A 20419-nucleotide genomic window follows, 5' to 3' on the forward strand; every position below is an offset into this window, starting at 1 on the left:
GCTGGGGAGGGAAGGAGAGCTGGGGAGGGAAGGAGAGCTGGGGAGGGGGCCAGAGACACCAGCGACCTGCTCCTCCTTCCTGCTTTCCTTTTCCTTCCCGGATTGGCCAACCTCTAGCTGATGCCGGAGGGAGGAGAAGGAAAGGGCGGTCTTCTGTGGGGCCATTTGGTCCAGAGCAGGAGGAGCTGGCATGAGAGGGATGGGGAGAGGATCTACCACCAAGGACAGCAGGCCTGGGATTCTTCCTTCCCTGCACCTCCCCTTCCCCACCCTGCACCCATCCAGACCTGGATCCTGTGGACATCACAGGAAAACAACCTGTTCCTAAGCAAACATCACAAGAAGCAGGTGCCAGAGAGCGTCCATGGATAACTGGGGCTTACAGAGGGAAGGGAAGACAATCTCAGAGGAACAGAGGAGGTGCTCCTAGATCTAGACCCAGACTACAGAACCTGCTGGCTACATCCCAGATAAGGAAAAGAGACGGGCTGAAAAGGGAGGCAGGGAGGCAGTCAGACAGGGGACACTGCTGTTCCCACGCCTGCCCTGCAGCAGCCTTGAAGAAAGACTGGGCATGGAGGCTATGTCAAGGAGGAACAGAATGCCCTGGGAGGGGGACAGAGAGGGGGAAAGGGAAAGGGAAGCAGCACAGGTGTCAGCCAGGACAGAAGCCGGCCTCGGTAAGTGACACCTGAGTAACAGGGGAGCCTGCCTACACCTGTCAGAGTGTACGAGCAACTATTCTGCAGCTGCGACTTCTGGCTAGGCCTGGGAATGGGACCAGCCGCACAATTTGCAGGACCCCTTGTGCAAAACTTAAGGATTTCCAGACAGCAACAGCAGAGCATTAAACCAAGCATGCGGGGCATAGGTTGCATCCCCATGAAGCCCCCCAGCCTGGGAATAACAATCCCGCTCTACTTGTCCAGGGACTGAAGGGATGGAGGTTGGCTGGTTGCATGTGTGGCTGACTAGTAATAGGAGGCAGAACACGACAAGTCTCCCCGTTCCTCTCCTGTACTCTACTTCCCCCTCTTTCTTGGCCTCAAATGCCCAGAAACTTGGCTGCTTCTGCTCTCGCCCTGCTGGGTCTAGTGGTTGGCACCTCCCCCCTATTGTGCCCGGTTTCTGTTTGCCCATGGGCAGCCCAGCAGGAGGAAGCACCACAGCTGAAAGCCACTAGGAGGTTGGGTTTACCTTATCACTCAAATCTGCCTTCAAGACTGGCAGACGAAGCACCCTGTTCCTACCCAGCAGGCTCTCCAGGGCCCTGAGTTCCTCCCTACGTCCAGCCTAACATCACTATGTCATCCAAAGTCTTTCCTCCCAAGAAAGAGGCAAGGGAACAAAAGGGCTCCTAGCTAGGGGCGGGAGGGGATAAAGTCAGCACTTCCTTCTTGGTGACAGTCTCCCTCTTTTTTTTCAATCACGTGGGCATTCGTGAGTACATACACAGAGAGATAGCATCAGCTGAGAAAAGCCAGTGCATCCACCACCTCCTCCAAGCCCAGGATTCTTGTCCACAACCCCCTGTACAAAACTGTCATAGGAAGGTGGCAGAGTCACAGAGCGCACATGGTTTGGAGGGTGAAGGGGTGAAGGACCTGAAGGGGAAGTTGAGGGAATGGGGGCAACAGAAATCTAAATGCAAAAGGTTGGTTCTCTTTCTTTCTGGATTTTAATTTTCCTCTCAAATGACAGCCTTGTCTTCTTAATGAGTGAAGCGTTCTCCCCCTAGCTCTTTGCACCCACCCCCGTCGGGTTGTGTCTCACCCTACATCTCACCACACCAGGCTCTGTACATAAAGGGATAAAACCAAGAAAGTAAAAGGAGCACTGCCATGCCAGTCTCCTGTGGCTCTGTCCCCTCTGCCTTCCTTCCACGGCCCCATTCCAGAAAATCGGTCCACAAGAGAGGCCCACGCTGCCTCTGCCCAGAGCTACGGAGCCTCTCTCCGGAGACAATGGCTCAGAGAGAGGGAGGAAGGGTAGCAGCTGAAGCTCTGTGTTCAGGGTGGCCACACAAAACCATTGTCTTGACATCAGCACAGACAATGGTTTGTATCTCTGGCTTCTGCGCCAAGTAGTTCACTCCCTTAGACTAAGACAATTCTAAACATTTCCCTCTAATAAATAGTAATGATACTGGAATCTGCCCCAAGCTGAGAATTTGTATCTGGTAACAAAAGCCCTCTTGAGCTGATGGAATGGGTATGTCCAGTGCTTCCTTTTCTGCTCCAGAGTCACCCAGACAAACATAGACCAGACAGATAACCACTTACTCACCGGCTCTTCTTTGCTGTTCCCTCTGCTGCCTTTAGCCCTGACTCCTTTCACACTCAGGAACAGGGAGAAGGTTTTCCTTTAATATTCGCCAGGTCCCTGATGGGTAGCAATCATTAACAGCCACACATGCTGGCTGGCCTTAACCCCTTCAGTGCTGGGTTGCCCCAGCCGGTGCGGGCTGATGGACAGCCCTGTCCCCTCCACTCTGCCCTGAGAAAGTAGCAACTCCCACCTTGATGCCATCCACCTGAGTAATGCCACCACCTCCCATGTGGGGAAGGAGAGCCCTCTAGTCCCACCCAGGCGGCCCCGCCTGATTGGAGCACACTCGCAACCTGAGGCTCTTGGCTCTGGCACGATTCCCAATCGGATGAGCCCACATTATGAAATATTTGCCTGGCGGGCCAATAGAGGAGCTGGGATCTGGGGGAGGGATGATATTTTTATTTATTCCTGGAGGAAGGAGAGGAGACAAAGATAGCCCCAGCATCCCTAGCCCTGGGATGGGAAGTGGTGGAAAGGTGGTCTTCCAACCCATAGAACTGCCTCTAAGTGCTCTGTCCAGGTAGAGTGAACTAATCCTTGAAGCTTTCTAAGCAATTTGAGCCTCGGGCTGTTCAGCTTTTGTTTTTTTACTTTAATATCTCTCTGTCCCACTCAGAAGTTTAGAGAGCAGAACTAGGAATTATAATAGAAATTAAGAGGAGAAACACATCATCAGGCAAAGAATTGCTTCTATCTGCATAAACTAGGCAACCACAGGTATTGCTTACAGTTCAAAGTTCAGAAATTATTTTTGCATCTTTGGAGGATGCAGATGAAAGTTGAGCAAGAACAAGAAGAGATAAATCCCCTCTTTATCCCTTTAAAAACAGGCAACCGATCTGGGGGAAATCTAAAAGTATCTACAAGTAGGACACATGCAAATCTACGCAGATGCGTGCAAATGAGCAGTGCCAGGCTTGTGAGAGAAAGTCCTTGCCAGGATTTTCCTGGTTTGAGGAAGAAATCAGGTAGTCTCTAAACCCCATATCAAAGCATCTCAATAGAGCATAAGGAACTCAATAAGCCTATATTTATTGAGCATTTACTCCATATAAAATAGAGTGCCTTTAGGCCAAGTGCGGTGGCTCATGACTGTAATCCCAGCACTTTAGGGGGCTGAGGTGGGCGGATCACTTGAGGTTGGGAGTTCAAGACCAGCCTGACCAACAAGGAGAAACTCTGTCTCTACTAAAAATAAAAAATTAGCCAGGTATGGTAGCGCATGCCTGTAATCCCAGCTACTCAGGAGGCTGAGGCAGGAGAATCGCTGGAACCTGGGAGGAGGAGGTTGCAGTGAGCCTGGGCAACGAGAGTAAAACTCTGTCTCAAAAAAAAAAAAAAAATGGAGTGCCTTTAAGTACAGCCCAGTAGGAGTTTTCTCTTTTACCATGATCATAAATGGAACATACAGAGAATACAAGTGCCCTCTCCCTACAAACCCACAATTAATAGCCCCCTCTCTTTTCAGGCCCCAGAGGAATGATTTGCCTGCTCCTCCTCTTGCCAGCCTGGATTTAGTAGCTGGCACCTCCTCCTTATCACCCCTGGTTCCTGTTTGCCTAGCAGTAGCCCAGCGACTACGGCTCAGGACCCTGCTTTAAACTTGCCAGGGGGCCTTATCTTATCTCCTGGGCTGCCTTCCTCGTGGCCAGTGGCTGGCTGGCCGGGTTCCTTAAAGGGGCTGCACCACATTCCCACTTGCTCCATTCACCCGCAAGAATGCCCCAGAGATCTTGAGGTGTTCTACTTGGGCAGGGTCAGAATTTACCACACCACCCCTCCTTCCCACACTTTACAGTCTATAGGGCTGCTACTGAAATGATCCACTGACTTACAGCAGAAAGACGCTCATGTTTTTACAGCCATCGTAAGTGTTTCTCATGTCATGCAAATGCCCTGTCCCTTGGTACTTTCAGGTTCCTGCTCTTTTAAATTGAATTTTTCAAAGCAGGGGAGGAGAGGCTCAGGATAAAAAGTCTACATAGAAAAAGCGGTTGTATTTCTATATAATGACCACAAACAATGAAAAAAGGAAAATTTAAAACACCATTTATAATAGTGTAAAATTAAGGGATAAATTTGACAAAGGACATGCAAGACCTATACACTGAAAACTATAAACATTGCTGAAATAAATACTGTAAACTCCAAATAAAAGGAGAAAAATACTGTTTTCATGGATCAGGAGACTCAATATTGTTAAACTGTCAACTCTCCCTATGTTTTTCTACGGATACGACACATTCCCAACCAAAGCCCCAGCAGAACTTTGCAAAGTTGACAAGCTGATTCTAACATTCACATGGGAATTCAAAGGACCCAGAAGACCCAAAAGTTTTGAAAAAGAATAGCTTTGGAGGATTTATACTACCTGACTTCAAGACTTATTATAAAGCTACAGTTATCCAGGCAGTGTAGTGTTGGCATAAAGACACATGTATAGATGAATGGAACAGAATAGAGAGTTCAGAAATAAATCCACACATTTTGGTCAATTGGTTTTTGACAAAGTTATAAAGGCAATGCAACAGAGAATGACAGCCTTTTCAATGCATGGTGCTGTATTGGTATGATACCGAACAAATAAATAAACAACCTTAACCCTATCATTAAAAAATTAACTCAAAATGGACCACAGACATAACCACAAGGTTTCTAGAAGAAAACACAGGAGAAAATCTTAGTGACTTTGCATTTGGCAAATATGTCTTAAACATGACATAAAACACACCAACTATCAAGAAAAATCAACAAATTGAACTTCATCAGAATTTAAAAGCTTGTTCTTCAAAAGATACTGTTACAGGCCAGGCTCAGTGGCTCATGCCTGTAATCCCAGCACTTTCAGAGGCCAAGGTGGGCAGATCGCTTGAGGTCAGGAGTTCAAGACTAGCCTAGCTAACATAGCGCAACCCCATCTCTCCTGAAAATACAAAACAGGTGTAGCGCACCTGTAATCCCCGCAACTCAGGAGGCTGAGTCAAGAGAATTGCTTGAATCCAGGAGGAGGAGGTTGCAGTGAGCTGAGATTGTACCATTGCACTCCAGCCTGGGTGACAGAGCAAGACCCTGTCTCAAAAAAAAAAAAAAAAAAAAAAAAAAAGACATTGTTACAAAAACGAAAAGATAAGCCATAAACAGAGAGAAAATCTTTGCAAAATGTATAATAGACAGGACTTTTTTTCTAAAACCTATGAAGAACTCTCACAACTTAGTATTAAGATGGCAAACACCTGAGGTCAGGAGTTCAAGACCAGCCTGACCAACATGGAGAAACCCCATCTCTACTAAAAATGCAAAATTAGCCAGGCGTGTTGGTGGGCACCTGTCATCCCAGCTACTCGGGAGGGTGAGGCAGGAGAATTGTTTGAACCAGGGAGGCAGGGGTTGCAACGAGCCAAACTCGCACCATTGCACTCCAGCCGGGACAACAAGAGGGAAACTCCGTCTCAAAAAAAAAAAAACAAAAAAACATATATATATATATATACACACACACACACACACACACACACACACACATAGCAAATAACACCAAAGAAGATATACAAATGTTAAATAAGGTACATAAAAGACAACATCATTAGTCATCAAGAAAATGCAAATTGAACCACTATGAGCTATCTCTACCCATACCCACTAGAATAGCTAAAATTAAGGAACTAACCATATCAAGCACTGGCAAGAATGTAGAGGAATGGGAATGCTCATATACTGCTGGTACGAATAGAAATGGTACATCCTGCTTTAGAAAACAATTTCCCAGTTTCTTAAAGAGTTTAAACATCCATCTACCATACAACCCATTGACTTCACTTCTGGGCATTTACCCCCACAAAAAAGAAAGTATATGTCCACACAATGACTTGTACACAAATGTTCACAGCAGCTTTATTTGTGATAGCCCCAAACTACAAACAACTCAAATGTCCATGAAGACGTGAGTATAACGTGTGTGTTACATGCATCAACAGAGTACTACTCAGCAATAAAAAGAAATGAATTATCGAAATATGCAGCACAATGGATGAATGTTAAGATAAAATAGTTACATGGGGCCGGGCGCGGTGGCTCACACCTGTAATCCCAGCACTTTGGGAGGCCGAGGCGGGTGGATCACGAGGTCAAGAGATCGAGACCATCCTGGTCAACATAGTGAAACCCCGTCTCTACTAAAAATACAAAAATTAGCTGGGCATGGTGGCGCCTGCCTGTAATCCCAGCTACTCAGGAGGCTGAGGCAGGAGAATTGCTTGAACCCAGGAGACGGAGGTTGCAGTGAGCCGAGATCGCGCCATTGCACTCCAGCCTGGGTAACAAGAACGAAACTCCATCTCAAAAAAAAAAAAAAAAAAAAAAAGATAAAATCGTTACATGGAATAAAAAGAGCAAGGCTTTCCTGAATGAAAGTATATACTGTATGATTCCATTATATAAGATTCTTAAAAATGCAAATTAATCTATAGTGACAGAAAGCAGAACGGTGTTGCCTGGGGCCAGGGTGGAGGGAAGGATTACAAAGAGTCAGGAAGAAACTGGGGAGTGATAAATAGATGTTAATTATCTTGATGGTGGTATGGTTTCCCAAAATGCGCCTAATTTTACCCTTTAAATATACACAATTTATCATGTATCTCAATAAATCTGTAAAAAAGAAAAGCCTTCAATTGAGACATTAAAACAACGACTCTTATTCCTGGGCACAGCCACTATGTTCTACGTGGTGATGGAATGAGGGTGGGAATGGGCAGGGTTTCCTAGTGACCTTTAGTCTGACAGAAATGCTGGTTACAGGCAGAGATGAACGTGGGTCCTGAATCCGCCCCTTCTCCTCTCACGGATTTAGATCAAATAATGCGGCAGACCTGAATACGATCTTAATCAAAATAAAGGATTATTTGTTCTATGACAGAAGGGAAAGTATTAAAATCCTTCACGGTTCACAAAGCACTCTCATCATTATCCCATTTGGTTATTTTATGGTCTTATGAGGTAGGCAGAAAAGTGTTAGTACCGCCCTCATTTTACAAAACAAAATCCCTGAAGCCGGAAGTGGTGGCTGAGATAACTCACCCCATATACCTGAGGCAAGGCTAACCTTGGGGTCTGTTAACCTCAGTCAGGAGCTCTTTCCTCAGGACACAAAGAGCTGCCTGGCCTGGACGCCCACCTATGTCCCTCGCCCTGGCTGACGCCCGCCTGTGTCCCTCGCCCTGGCTGATGCCCACCTGTGTCCCTCCCCCTGGCTTGCAATGCTCACCCAGCACTGAGCAGATGCTCCCAGAGTGCACCAGTGACAGCACCTGAGGGGCTCCCAGGATGGATGGAAACAGGGTGGGAACAGGCCAGCTAAGCGGAGTACTGCAAGGCAGGGAAGACTAATAGAAACGAGGGGTGCAAAGTCTAATTAGATCACACATTTGATGTGGAGAGGGGGAAAAAAACAACCAAAGGCCACTCCCAAGGCGGAAGTCTGGAGGCTGTGGAAGCAGCTGGAAGCTGTTAGAGAGCTCCCAGCCAGACACAGGGCTGCGTTCCAGGCCTCTGTACCTGCCCCTCCCACCTCGTCTCTGTCCCCTAACCTTCCTCCCCTGACCTGAAGCCTTACCTCTCTCCCCCAACTTGCTCTGAGGGTGGGACGAGAGGGAGAAAGCCTACCCTGTGGGGGCAGGGGAGGGGGCACAAAGTTTAAGGGGCATCCAAAAACTCAGTAATCGAGACTTTTTTTTTTTGAGATGGAGTCTCACTTTGTTGCCCAGGCTGGAGTGCGGTGGTGTGATATTGGCAACCTCTGCCCTCCAGGTTTGGGTGGTTCTCCTGCCTCAGCCTCCTGAGTAGCTGGGACTATAGGCTTGTGCCACCACATCTGGCTAATTTTTGTATTTTCTTTTTTTTTTTTTTTTTTTTTTTTGAGACGGAGTTTCGCTCTTGTTACCCAGGCTGGAGTGCAATGGCGCGATCTCGGCTCACCACAACCTCCGCCTCCTGAGTTCAGGCAATTCTCCTGCCTCAGCCTCCTGAGTAGCTGGGACTACAGGCACGCGCCACCATGCCCAGCTAATTTTTTGTAGTTTTAGTAGAGACGGGGTTTCACCATGTTGACCAGGATGGTCTTGATCTCTTGACCTTGTGATCCACCCACCTCGGCCTCCCAAAGTGCTGGGATTACAGGCTTGAGCCACCGCGCCCGGCTAATTTTTGTATTTTCAGTAGCGATGGGGTTTCACCATGTTGGCCAGGCTGATCTCGAACTCCTGGCCACCTCAGCCTCCCAAAGGGCTGGGATTGCAAGCGTGAGCACCCATGCCCAGCCAATCAAGACTTATTTTAATGCAATATTTTTGAAATAAAAATTAACACTAAAAACCTGTGATGAAATATCCACATTTCAAATAAAGACAGGAGCAGTATGGCTGGATTTTCCCTTTTGCCTCAGCCTCCAATGTGGCTTAAAGTGGCACTGTTTGGGATCCCGTCTTTGTTTCAGATGTTACTATTTTGTTCTTCATGAAATGTTTGCATTGATTTTGATTTTTAAAAATATTACATTGAGATGTGATTTATCTTGACTACCAAGTTTTTTGGCACCCTCTTACATTTTGCACCTAAGGGGAGTATCTTAATCGCCTTACCCAAGTCAGCCCTGCTCAGCGATGAGAAAACATGGGACAGGGCTCAGGAAGTCCGAGAGAGAACCCTGTGCTCTTTAAGAAAACTTCAATGCATGAACTTGGAGAAAGGCTGAGGGACTTTCCAGACTAAGGGGGAGGAAGGAGCCATGATCCTGAATTGGGTTCTAATGACCTGATTAGGACAACTGGTGAAATTTCAATATGGACTGAATATTAGATAATACAATCATATCGACATGATGAAGTTTCCTGAGCCTGCTCATTATACTGTGGTTATGCAAGAGAGTGCCCTTGTTTTTAAAAGGGAAAAAAGAAGGCAAAGAAAGAGTGGCCAGAGGGTGACAGCTGCTTGACAGCTGCATTAAGCCAAACTCTTCTCTCTCTCCAGCCTGTCTCTCCTCCCATTTCAGGCAGTCCCAAGAGGACACGGAGGAAGTGGCGATGGGAGGAAGTCTTGTCCAGAAGATAGGGTATTAGAGGGCTGGTTGGACATTTCTTCTTGAAATAAGAATTAACCTTGGATTCCCAAATTACCCCTCACCCTCCCAGGAAAACTTCACAACTGGCACAGAAAGAAGCAGGAAATTAACACCTACTCAAGCCATGATGATAGAGAATGCTCTGCTTAACCCCCAGAGACAGGTATTGCTGTCCTGCTGTTACCGAAGAAGAACCTGAGAGGTCAGGTTGTTAGCCCAAGGCTACACAGTTAGGAAGTGAGAGAACTGGGATTAGAGCCCAGGACCAGCTCTCTTCCCACTTTATGTTAGTTGTGCAACTTGAAATTCCCTTCTCATGCATCATCCTGCCAGCTAATCCTTTTGTTTATTTTTATTGAGTTGAATCTGCATTAGCCTTGAGATTTTTGGCTCTGGAGTCAGACTGTCCCAGTTCCAATCCTGGCTCCACCAGTGACTACCTAAGGGACTCTGGGTGAGGCATTTAACCTCTCTGTGCTGTCATTCCCCCATCTGTGAAAAGGGGATAATATATGGACCTTCTTCATGGGCTTGTCAGAGGAGTCAATAAGATTATACACATAAAAAATGTATGAAAGTTCCTGGCACTTAGTAAATGTTCAATAAATGCCAATAATCATTATCATCTGTCTGCCTCTGCCTTGGACTGTTTATCCTTAGGAGACAATGGCTCAATCTTGGCTATAAAACCCCTCAGCACTTCGGCATATACAGATGGATGCTAATAATTTGTTCCTAAAGAAGTTATCCTTCCAGATAGCACCCTCTCCCCTGTACTTAGGAGCCAGAATAATTAACACCTGAGAACCTCAAATGTGAGGGAGGTCTGTTCCTAGCATAACTTGAACTGGGAGGTGGGCCTTTGTGTGTGTCATAGTTGAAAAGCATGTCCATTCTAAGGATCATTACTGGACAGAAATACTTGACTAAGAAGACCCAGTTCTAGGCCAGTTGCTGGCTCATACCTATAATCCCAGCATCTTGAGAGGCCAAGGCAGGTGGATCACCTGAGGCCAGGAGTTCAAGACCAGCCTGGCCAACATGATCAAACCCCATTTCTACTAAAAATACAAAAAGTAGCTGGGCGTGGTGGCACATGACTATAATGCCAAATACTCATGAGACTGAGGCAGGAGGATCGCTTGAACCCGGGAGGCAGAGTTTGCAGTGAGCCGAGATTGTGCCACTGCACTCCAGCCTGGGCAACAGAGCAAGACTCTATCTCCAGAAAACAACAACAACAACAAAAAACCCAACTCTACTGCTTATGCCGCACACATCCAACTGTACAATGCGCACAGTAAGTCCTTGTTCCCTTGGGGCCCACTGGACGTGAGAGAGGGAATCTCATTGCCACTAGAGCAAACGATAGGACAAAAGAGCTGCTTATCCTGAGCATCTTGGGTTCTTCAGGGAAGCACTCCTTCGAAAGGCTGACTGCTCATCTGAAACGCTCGCCCTATTTTAGAAACTTAGATTCAGCTGAGGAGGACCCACCAGATCATGCATCTAGGTGGCCAGAGCAGGCCAGGCCAACGGCAGGGTGGCCAAAGGTCAAGCAGCAGTCAGATTGAGCCAACACGAGCATTCTCTGACAAAGCCGGAGCCAGAGCAGGGCAATTTTCTAACTATAAACGGAAACTCAACAAGCCCCAAACCACACACATGCATGCTGGAAGACGAGGGCAAGGCATAGAAGCTACAGGGTGCACGCGTGCAGGGCAAGGGGCTTTGTGACTGTGCAGGCAGGGGACCAAGGAACCGGGGGTTGTGTCAGTGCCATGGATGCAGCGACACATTCAGGTTTCGGGAAGCCTGGAGCTTATACAGTTTGTGGTGGGAGGGGTGTGGTCCTGATGAAGAAAAAGACCACAAAGACAAATCTGTGTGTTAGACAGGGCTTTGGAAGGGGCCAGTGCAAGTGCGCCCTCCACCCCGTGTGGACTTCCGAACACTGGCGCACACTTACACGCGTGTGTTTCTGTGGCCTCCTTGTTCCTGCCTCAGCAGTATTTCTCTTTCCTCTCACGCAGTACTTTGCCTGGTGTGTGTGTGTGTGTGTGTGTGTGTGTGTGTGTGTGTGTGTGTGTGTGTGTGTGTGTCTGTATGGCAGAGAGCATGAATTAAAGCCCTCACACCTTGAATTAAATTCCTCTCTGCCACCTGTGATGGGCATTTGGATTTTGCATGCCCTCCTCTACCCTCTCCAATGCTCTGCACCATCACCATCTACCAGGGCGGAGTCCCTCCCCACTTCACCCACTTTGCTGTGGGTAGCCCCACCTTCCCCAAAGGGCATTGCCGTGGCCCTCTAAGCTGCCAGAAAGGGTGAAACCACAGCTCCCCCAGCTGCCTGGCCCCTTGCATTCCAGCCCTGCGCCCAGAGTTTGACCTTCTCTGTGGCTGGCTGCAGATGTGCTCTGTGTTACAGAAATAGTCCAGCTCCTGGGCCCCTCCAGGCCCTCTCCCTGCCTCACTCAGAGACACCCCCACCTCACTGGCTCCAAGAGAGTCAGGCAGCATCAGAGAGAAGTGCTCAGTTCTCCAGCCTCCTCCCACACACTACTCACAGAGCAGAGAGTGGGGCCTGCCTGTGCCTCTCCAGCTCCTTCCAGCCTCAGTACTGTGTGTCTGCAGAAAGCATGGATGGAAATGAGAGGTTTGAGGGATCACGGAGTGAATGGGGAGCAGAAAGAAAAAGCCTGCGGCACCATGGAAAACTCATCCAATTTGACCCAAAGAAAGGAGGTCAGGTTTAGGAACACGGCTATTACCACCGTAACCAGAGAGCCACCCTACCCATTCCTCCAGATTCCTTTTTTTTCAACTCCCAGCTCCATGGAGAGAGAAAGGATTTAGTGACAAGAGTAGCAATAAAGATCAAAACTAATGGAGAAAGTCACAACCTAACATCTCCTTCTTCCCAAAAAGAAAAACCTCCTGGCTCTAACATTGGTCTGTGATGGGACATTTAACTCCTTCCTAAACACTACCTCTGATAGGAAAATACATGGATACAGGAATGTCTAAATGTAAATTTCTCTTGTTGGAAAGTCTCAAGACAAAGACTAATCCTCTTCCCATTTTAATTTGCCTCTTTCCAGTAAGAACTTCTACTGAGTGTAAGGCACTGGGCCTTAGCACATGGCTAGAAAGGACGAGGTCTCTGGCCTGGAGGAACTGACATCAGATAGGGTTTTCTGTGGTTTACCTGGGGTAGAACTGTCTGCTTCCCCAATCCATCAGCGAGAAAAGGAAGGATGGCCGGGAAGCCACACTGCCTGGATTTGAATCCTGATTCTACTCCATACTAGCAATGGGACTTTGGACAAGTTATTCAGTCTCTCTGTGCCTCAGTTTCTTCATCGGCAACATGGGGGTTGGGTAAAAGCTTCTACTTCATAGGATGTATTGTGAGGATTAAGTAACTTAATAGACATAAAACGCTTACAACAATGTCCATTATGTATTCGTGGTTACCATCATCTCAACACCCCAGCTTGTGGAACCACCAGAAACACGGGAACGGAAATTCGCTCCCTTCTACATTGCTCACTATGAGCTGTTTCTTATCAGAGATCAAAAGGATTTAGCGTTCTCTGCAGGTTTTGATTGCCCATCAATGTGGGTGATAGAGAGAAGACAGCATCTTGGTCTAGGACCCCTTTGCTGCCTCCCCCTACTCCTCACATCTCTGCCCCTTGACTTGCCTGAACCTCCACCCCTTTCTCATGGTTCACAGTTGGCTCTGGTCCCATGGAGCCTGTAGCTGGGAAAGAAGAATCCAGAGGCGTGCTCTTGGCCATTTCTACAAGTAGTCAAACATGTGTCTCTTCTCCTCAGGGGCTCACTCCATGAAGGGCAGCAATCAGTCAAAAATGCTTCCAAATCCCATAGAGCCCGGCCCAAGCCCCTGCCTTCTCGTGTAAAAATAGTTTCATATTCACTAATTCAATGTTAACCTAAGCAAGATGGTGGACCTGGGTCTTCCTCATGAGCCCCAAATGAATGAGAGACAATGGATGGACTTAGCTACAACAGGAGAGACTGAATTTAAAAACAATGATGAACTTTCCAACAGACTTTTAGATGTTGACTCCCTAGTATCAAATGGAACAACCCAATCATTTATGAAAGACTTTACTAAAAGGATAGAGTGGTGCCTGAGGGGAGGGTGAGGGACTGAATGGCCTTCAACGTCCAGGTTTCAGGTCTTTTCTGTGCATGGGAATGGCAGTGACACACAGCCATGCCCAGGTTCAGTCAGTCGGACTGCCCTGCTCCTTGCTAGCCCTTGCTAGTCCTCATGCCAAGCAGGAGAGGAGCCAATCGAGAGGAATCAGGGTGTGTAAACTCCCCAGGCCAGACTCCCCTAGGCTTAGAGGTCCAAGAAGGGCCGATGTGCAATAGGAAGTACTAACCCCTTTCTAGAAACCGGCCCCATCCCTAGATCCATGGTTACAGCAGAAATAACCATGTTCCTGAAACCCACTCACTCTTACGGTTGCATGGGGTAGCCACCTGATGTCAGCTCAGCCAAGATCCCTCCCCAGGGCTGGGAACTGAGATGGAGAGAAAAAAAAGATCAGCCCTTCTCCAGGCAACTCTGTTGGTGGTGTGCACAGGAAGGAGCTGCTTTTCCATCTTTTCTTTCCTGTAGACTGACCAGGAAGCTGGAAGGCCTCTCTGCAGTGAGATAAAAAAAACAGCCAGCACACAGAGAGGGGCAAAGACCACACCTGTGGCATTCAGCTTTTGCTGCTAGTCCGTTCCTGTGGTCCAGCCATTCCTTTTACCTTGAGCTCTGAGAGACACCCCAGTACTCATATAATTAAATCCCCTCTGGAGCTTAAGCTGCTTTGAGCAGTCAGCAACTTATAACTAGAAGTCACAAATTAATCCCAGAAGAAGGGACATGATGACTTCTGGAGGACCTAAAGTCTCCATCTAGTCTTTGCACACATGGTTGACACGAGGAAGACAAGGAAAGCAAGCGGGGGAAGAAGGGAAAACACTGGGAATTTTGTCTAAAGACAGCAGAAGAGAGTGATGGGAGACCATGACCAGCCTAGAGTCCAGGTCATCTGCGAGGACAGGAAGAAAGAGGAGGGTCAGAGAAAGCAGGTGAGCTTCCTACCACCCAGTGCAGAAGAGCTCCTGGGATGTCTAAGAGGGAGCTGGCAACAGAAGTGGGGACTGTCACATAGGTGAGCTAAGGTCCATAGGGAAGGTGGAGGGGAGGACTGCTGACCGAAGGACTCAGGGAGCTCTGAGCTGCAGCCAGCAAGGTGACACAGCTTTGAGACATAGTCCCAGAGGACAGCCATTATTGAGGGGAGAAAACATCTTGTATTCTTTCTCCTGCATTTTCCAAAGCAAATGTGGGTCTTCTACTGTCTTAGAAGCCTCACAATTCTCTCAGGTTTAGGAGGTTTAACCTGCTTCCCTGCCCAATGCCTGGCTGGAGAAGTGTTGCCTTGAGTGAGGACCTATCAGGAGGCTTCATCTGCCCCTTCTGGCTGAGCGCAGTGGCTCACGCCTGTAATCCCAGCACCCTGGGAGGCCAAGGCAGGCAGATCATGAGGTCGAGAGATCGAGACCATCCTGGCCAACATGGTGAAACCCCATCTCTACTAAAATCACAAAAATTAGTTGGGCGTGCTGGAGGACGCCTGTAGTCCCAGCTACTCGGGAGGCTGAGGCAGGAGAATCACTTGAACCCAGGAGGCGGAGGTTGCAGTGAGCTGAGATCCTGCCATTGCACTCTAGCCTGGGTGACAGAGTAAGACTCTGTCTCTAAAAATAAAAAATAAAAAATTAGAATAAATAAAAAACCCTGCCCCCTCATGTTTTCTTTAGAAGGGCTACTTCCCTGGCACCAATTCCATGAGCTAATGGCCTCTTTAAGAATATTTTTCCCCCATCTGTTCTCTAGCTGGCTGGAGCAGATGTTCCTTGTTCCTATGGAAACTAACTTACCACCCTTCCTAATGGGTGGCTTCCTAGTGAAGCATGGGCCACTCCCCTGCCAGAGCGACCAGCTCTTACTCTGCTTAGAGTTCACTGACAGCAGGCTCCTCACCACAGAGGAACACCATGGACTCATGTGCCTGGATATTAAGAGTCTAGATCTTGCTTGACCTAGAGATGACCCGGAATTGGCAGCCACCATCTGGCAGTACTTAGAAGATGGAAGAGGGAGGTTATCTATGCCATTGTCCAGACCACAGACCAGGGTCCATCTTTCCAATGATGTGTTAAAAGCAGGGTGCGTATTCAGTAGATTGAATTAGTGCTTCCTTTGACTGTTTTTTCACATCACTAATGAAGACCAGAGAGACTCCCTAATTGAATTCTCCCTATTTCAAGCTGCTCATCCCCCTCAAGCTTATCCAGCGCTCATGATCCTTGAGGACAATCCTCTCAAGATGGTCCCCACTCAAGGCAACACTTCTCCAGCCAGGCAATGGGTGGGGAAGCAGGAAGCGCGGTACATTTCACTGGCTCGAAATGGGGGTTGCTTCCCCTGCAGATGATGCATCTCTCACTAAATCCAACTTGACCCCATTTGTTCTTGGCTCTCACAGCCCCCACAAAGCCAGCTGGATTCTTCTTGTAAGCCACAAAGTTGACCGAACTTTAGCTTCCTCTCTTCTGAGCCATTAGCCTACTGGGATCCCAGCAGTCAATGTATAAATAAGAACAAGCCAATAAATGATCCCTATCAGATATCCAGAAAGTACCCTCTTAATCAGAGAAGATGTCAAAGTCAGAGCTCCCTGTGCCCACCCTTGAGCCTTCTTCATTCATTCTGAAGAGGTATTACCTTGGAGGAAAAGCCTAGCTCTGCAGGTAGACAGACCTGGATTAGCATGACAGCTCAGCCCACTTAGCTGAAAGTCAATGGACAAGTTACTGGTCCTCTCTAAACCCTAGCTTTCTCATCTGTAAAATGAGAAGACCAGTTCCCATCTTATAAGAATATATGAGGCCATACAGAACCACAATGCTTTCATAGCATTCCAAGACCTACAAACATCCAAGCTGAAAGTTTTGTCTTAACTGGCAGCAAAAGTCAACCTGACTTGAGCTAACCGTTTAGCAGCAAACCATGACCTGAACAGGCATGAGACTCTTCACAGCCCTTATTTATCCCACTCATGTGACTCTCTCTGTCTCTGGCTGCAGGATATTAATATGCTTGATTATGGAGCTGCTCCAGACCCCACCAATGGTTTTATGTAGTAAACAGTGCATACCACTTACTTTACCATTCTAAAATCCATAGGCCCCAAGGATTTCAGATAATGAAGTAGAGAGATATACAAGCCATGTCTCTAGCTCCCGAAAACAGGAGTTTCAGGAGAGTCACCAGAGTTATTTAAGCTAAAGATGCTGACAGCCAGTCAAAGCACTTGCCTCATCACCAGCCTGGAGAGTCTCTGGGTTCCTGCAGCCTGGAGTTAGCTCCCGGGATTGCATGTTGGCATGGGATAGGGGAGAGGATTCAAAGACCAGCCCATCAGTCTATAGCAATCTGCTGCATTTCTACACTGAATAGAGCTGGCGGAGGCAATGTGTTATTTGGGTGGACTTCAGGTATAGACATGTCCAAAGAGTCCAAACACGCCTCCCAAGTCCTCACCGCACTGGGCTTCCAGCCCCGTCTCCACCCTACCACAACCCCGGCTTCATCTGTACCAGCTACAACTCCCTAGAGGCATTCCCAGGGGATGAATGACAGAGCCATGGGGGTCTCTGAGTTTATGAGGAGTTGAAGGAAGGAATTCTAATTGTGAGGGGATGAGGATGATGGGACACTAGGGTGAGAAACAAACATATCAACACACAGCAGAACAGGTTTGACATGTTTCTCCTGATGCGCTTCATGGCCTCAGGAGGCTTTTCAAATGGGAAACCAGCCCTGGGCAGTCATAGTGAAAAATGTTGGGCAATTCTCGGATCTCTTGGCTCTAATCGTACATTTGAGAGACTTACTGATGATTATTATGGACTCAACCCACCCGAAGGCACAGTCATCCAACTGGACTTCTCGGTTCTGACCCTGGATCTGCTATCTTGAGAATACCCAGCTCCATTCTGCTACCTTCAGCCACATTTCCAACAGGCGTACAACCGTTGGACAATAGACCTGCAGTTCAGAATGAGGTAGCGGATGCTTCTTTTCTTGGAGTGATAAGGTCTACATGAAATTCTTAGAAAGGCCCTACTGTGTAGCAAATGGAGACCTGAGGCATGCAGAATTAAACAAAGAGGAGGCTGGCAATAAATTCAATTCCCTCATGTGACAAATGAAGAAGCTGAGTCCCAGAGAGAGGGACCAAGTTGCCCAAGACCACGAAGCCAGTGAGAGACAAAGTTGGCCCTAGAGTCCAGGCCTTACTTTCCATAATCTCACCGCGATAAGGATGGGGACAGCTTCAAAGGTCCCAGGAACGTTCTTGTTGAAAAAGCCATGCTGCATGATTAACACCTTCTTCCTTCTGGCTTGAACATCTCGGAAGAGATTCTAATCTTCTAGAATTTAGCTGTACTCCCTAATGCTGTGTCCCAAACCTATCCAAAGTTAAGACGAGATTCTCCTTGGGGAAAGCCACCCCTGGAGAGGAACAGAGATGGGCTAAGAAAATCACTGCCTGTCACCATCGTTCATCTGCCCAACCCTAGGTGGAGCTATCAGATGACCACAGAGGAGTCCACCCTGAAGAAGCTCCTCAAGTGGCAGCTATCTTTAATTCACACTTCTTGGATGCTTTTCCTTCTTTCCCCACTCTGCTAGTTTGAACAGGCCCATGGTATCCATCATCAGTCACAGGTTCAGGCTTTCCTGCATCACTGTTCTTAAGGGCTGTGCTGCTGGGCTGACCCATCACTCTCTAGAAACTGTCAGGAAAAAAGAATCTTAGGCACCAAGAGAATCTCTTGGTCTGGTCTTCCAGATCAGAGCCTAATCTTCCCTGTAGTCATTTTCCCTTTGCCTCATTGCTCTGAGAAAGCTTGAGAATCTGCCACCTTCTCCCCCAAGTTTAACAACCTTCCTAATTTAGGAACCTCAACTGCTTTCCTAGGTTAGGAGGGCCCTTGTTTCAGGACATGAAAATGGGATGAAAAAAATCAGAAAGTTTTCTTGTATAAAAAAGCTCCTGGGTATCTGCTTTTAGGAAAAGGGTCCTAGAATGAGCCTCAAAAAAGAGCATCTAGTTTAATTCCTAGGGTGGTTTCAGACTGAGTTTTTCCTAAAAGCTCTTGCTCGCACAAGTCTGCACACATGTGCGCACCAGCCATGTGTCTCAGATTCTGGCAGCTGGGACCTGTCTGGGGTTTCCCACATATTTGTTGTAATTCCAGGCCTGAATCCTCAAAAGGTAGAAGACTCAGACACTCTAATACCTCCAGGAGTCTCCACATTTACAAAAGCTCCAGTCTATATTATTTTGGGGGTACAGCGGGTGTGGTGAGAGAGTTTCACTGTATTGTCCAGGCTAGAGTACAATGGTGCAATCAGAGCTCAGGGCAACCTCTGCCTCCTGGGCTCAAGAGATTCTCCCACCTTAGCTTCCTGAGTAGCTAAGACTATAGGTGTGTGCTACCGTGCCTAGCTAATTTTCATATTTTTTGTAGAGCCAAGATTTTGCCATGTTGCCCAGGATGGTCTTGAACTCCTGAGCTCAAGTGATCCACCCGCCTCAGCCTTCCAAAGTGCTGGGATTATAGGCGTGAGCCACCATGCCAGGTTTAGCCTATATTCTTGAGTTTAAGAAGACCCATCATTTGAAAAATTGATACAAGATTTTTAAATGTTCTTTACTTCAACCACCTAGTTAAAAATATATTTTCTCCTGGCCGGGCACGGTTGCTCAGGCCTGTAATCCCAGCACTTCGGGAGGCCGAGGCAGGTGGATCATGAGGTCAAGAGATCGAGACTATCCTGGACAACATGGTGAAACCCGGTCTCTACTAAAAGTACAAAAATTAGCTGGGTATGGTGGCACACACCTATAGTCTTAGACATATATATTTGTCGCACACTGTCCCCAAAATCCAATCCCCAGCTCTCCTTGGTCTTTTCTAAGGATAGAAGATGACCTCCCTCATTTCCAAAAGATGACTGTGGAAATAAGAATGGGCAAGCCCTAATCCCAAAGACCTGCAGATGATAGAAAATCTGCTCTTCAGGACAAAGGGGAAGAGGAACTGAGAGCACATTTGTTTCTCCATTCTTATTTTGTGGAAGGTAGACACCTTCCAGGTAGAAACCGTCCACAAGGTAAGAATGGAGAAAGACTCAGTGTGCATCAGTTTATCACGTTCTAAAGACCCACAGGGAAAGATGATAGTGACAAGATCAGAATTCAAGTTTTCAGGAATCTGCCCCAAAAGTGACCTTATCAGGGAAAGCCTCCTCTGTTTGGAAATGGTCCTGCCTGGAGGCAAAATTTTTGGATTCCATGGACCAACAAAATTTCAAAAAATGAAATTTGAGGAACCAACATAAGGTTGCCAACTTTTAATTTTGCTAAATAAGGACGTTTTAAAAGCCTGATTACCACCTACTCTCACCATCAGCTCTGACAAAGGATAAGCTATAACCTCAGAGTAAATATTTCCTCACATCTCCTGCCCCAGAAGATATCCTTTAAACTCAATACATTTTGCTTTCTGAAAAAAATTGGTATATTTTCCCTATTTTTGTTATTTCACCTTAGACTGGTGAAAACTCTGTCACAGACCAAAACTTGGGAATCACTGGACCAGATGATGGTTCTATGTCCCTTTTAACTTAAGCCTAAAAATTAAGAGAAAGATCCTAAGCTTTTGGGATTCAGATCTTTCTGGAAAACCTGAGTGGGGCAGGTGTGGAAGGGAGGGGGAAATTAATACGCATCTACCACCATACTGAAACCTCTTAAATTTCTGTGAGCCCCTGAATTTCACCATACCTTGCCTGTTCAAATA

At 47.2% G+C, this 20419-nt stretch overlaps 1 protein-coding gene across 27 annotated transcripts in view; it reads right to left on the minus strand.

Annotated features, from left to right (window-relative positions):
- Positions 1–20419, minus strand: part of PLEKHA6 (pleckstrin homology domain containing A6) — a 166211-nt gene that overhangs the window by 73671 nt on the left and 72121 nt on the right. The window contains exon 1 of one of the 27 annotated variants that reach the window (XM_032288870.1): positions 2287–3424. The exons of the other annotated variants lie outside the window; for them this stretch is intronic. The gene's annotated coding sequence lies outside the window, so the exon portion shown is untranslated. Of the gene's footprint in view, positions 1–2286; positions 3425–20419 lie in introns of those variants that run through there. 27 annotated transcript variants of the gene reach the window in all.

Source organism: Sapajus apella, unplaced genomic scaffold (assembly GCF_009761245.1).
Source record: "Sapajus apella isolate SASKATOON/1434 unplaced genomic scaffold, GSC_monkey_1.0 scaffold22, whole genome shotgun sequence".
NCBI lineage: Eukaryota > Metazoa > Chordata > Mammalia > Primates > Cebidae > Sapajus > Sapajus apella.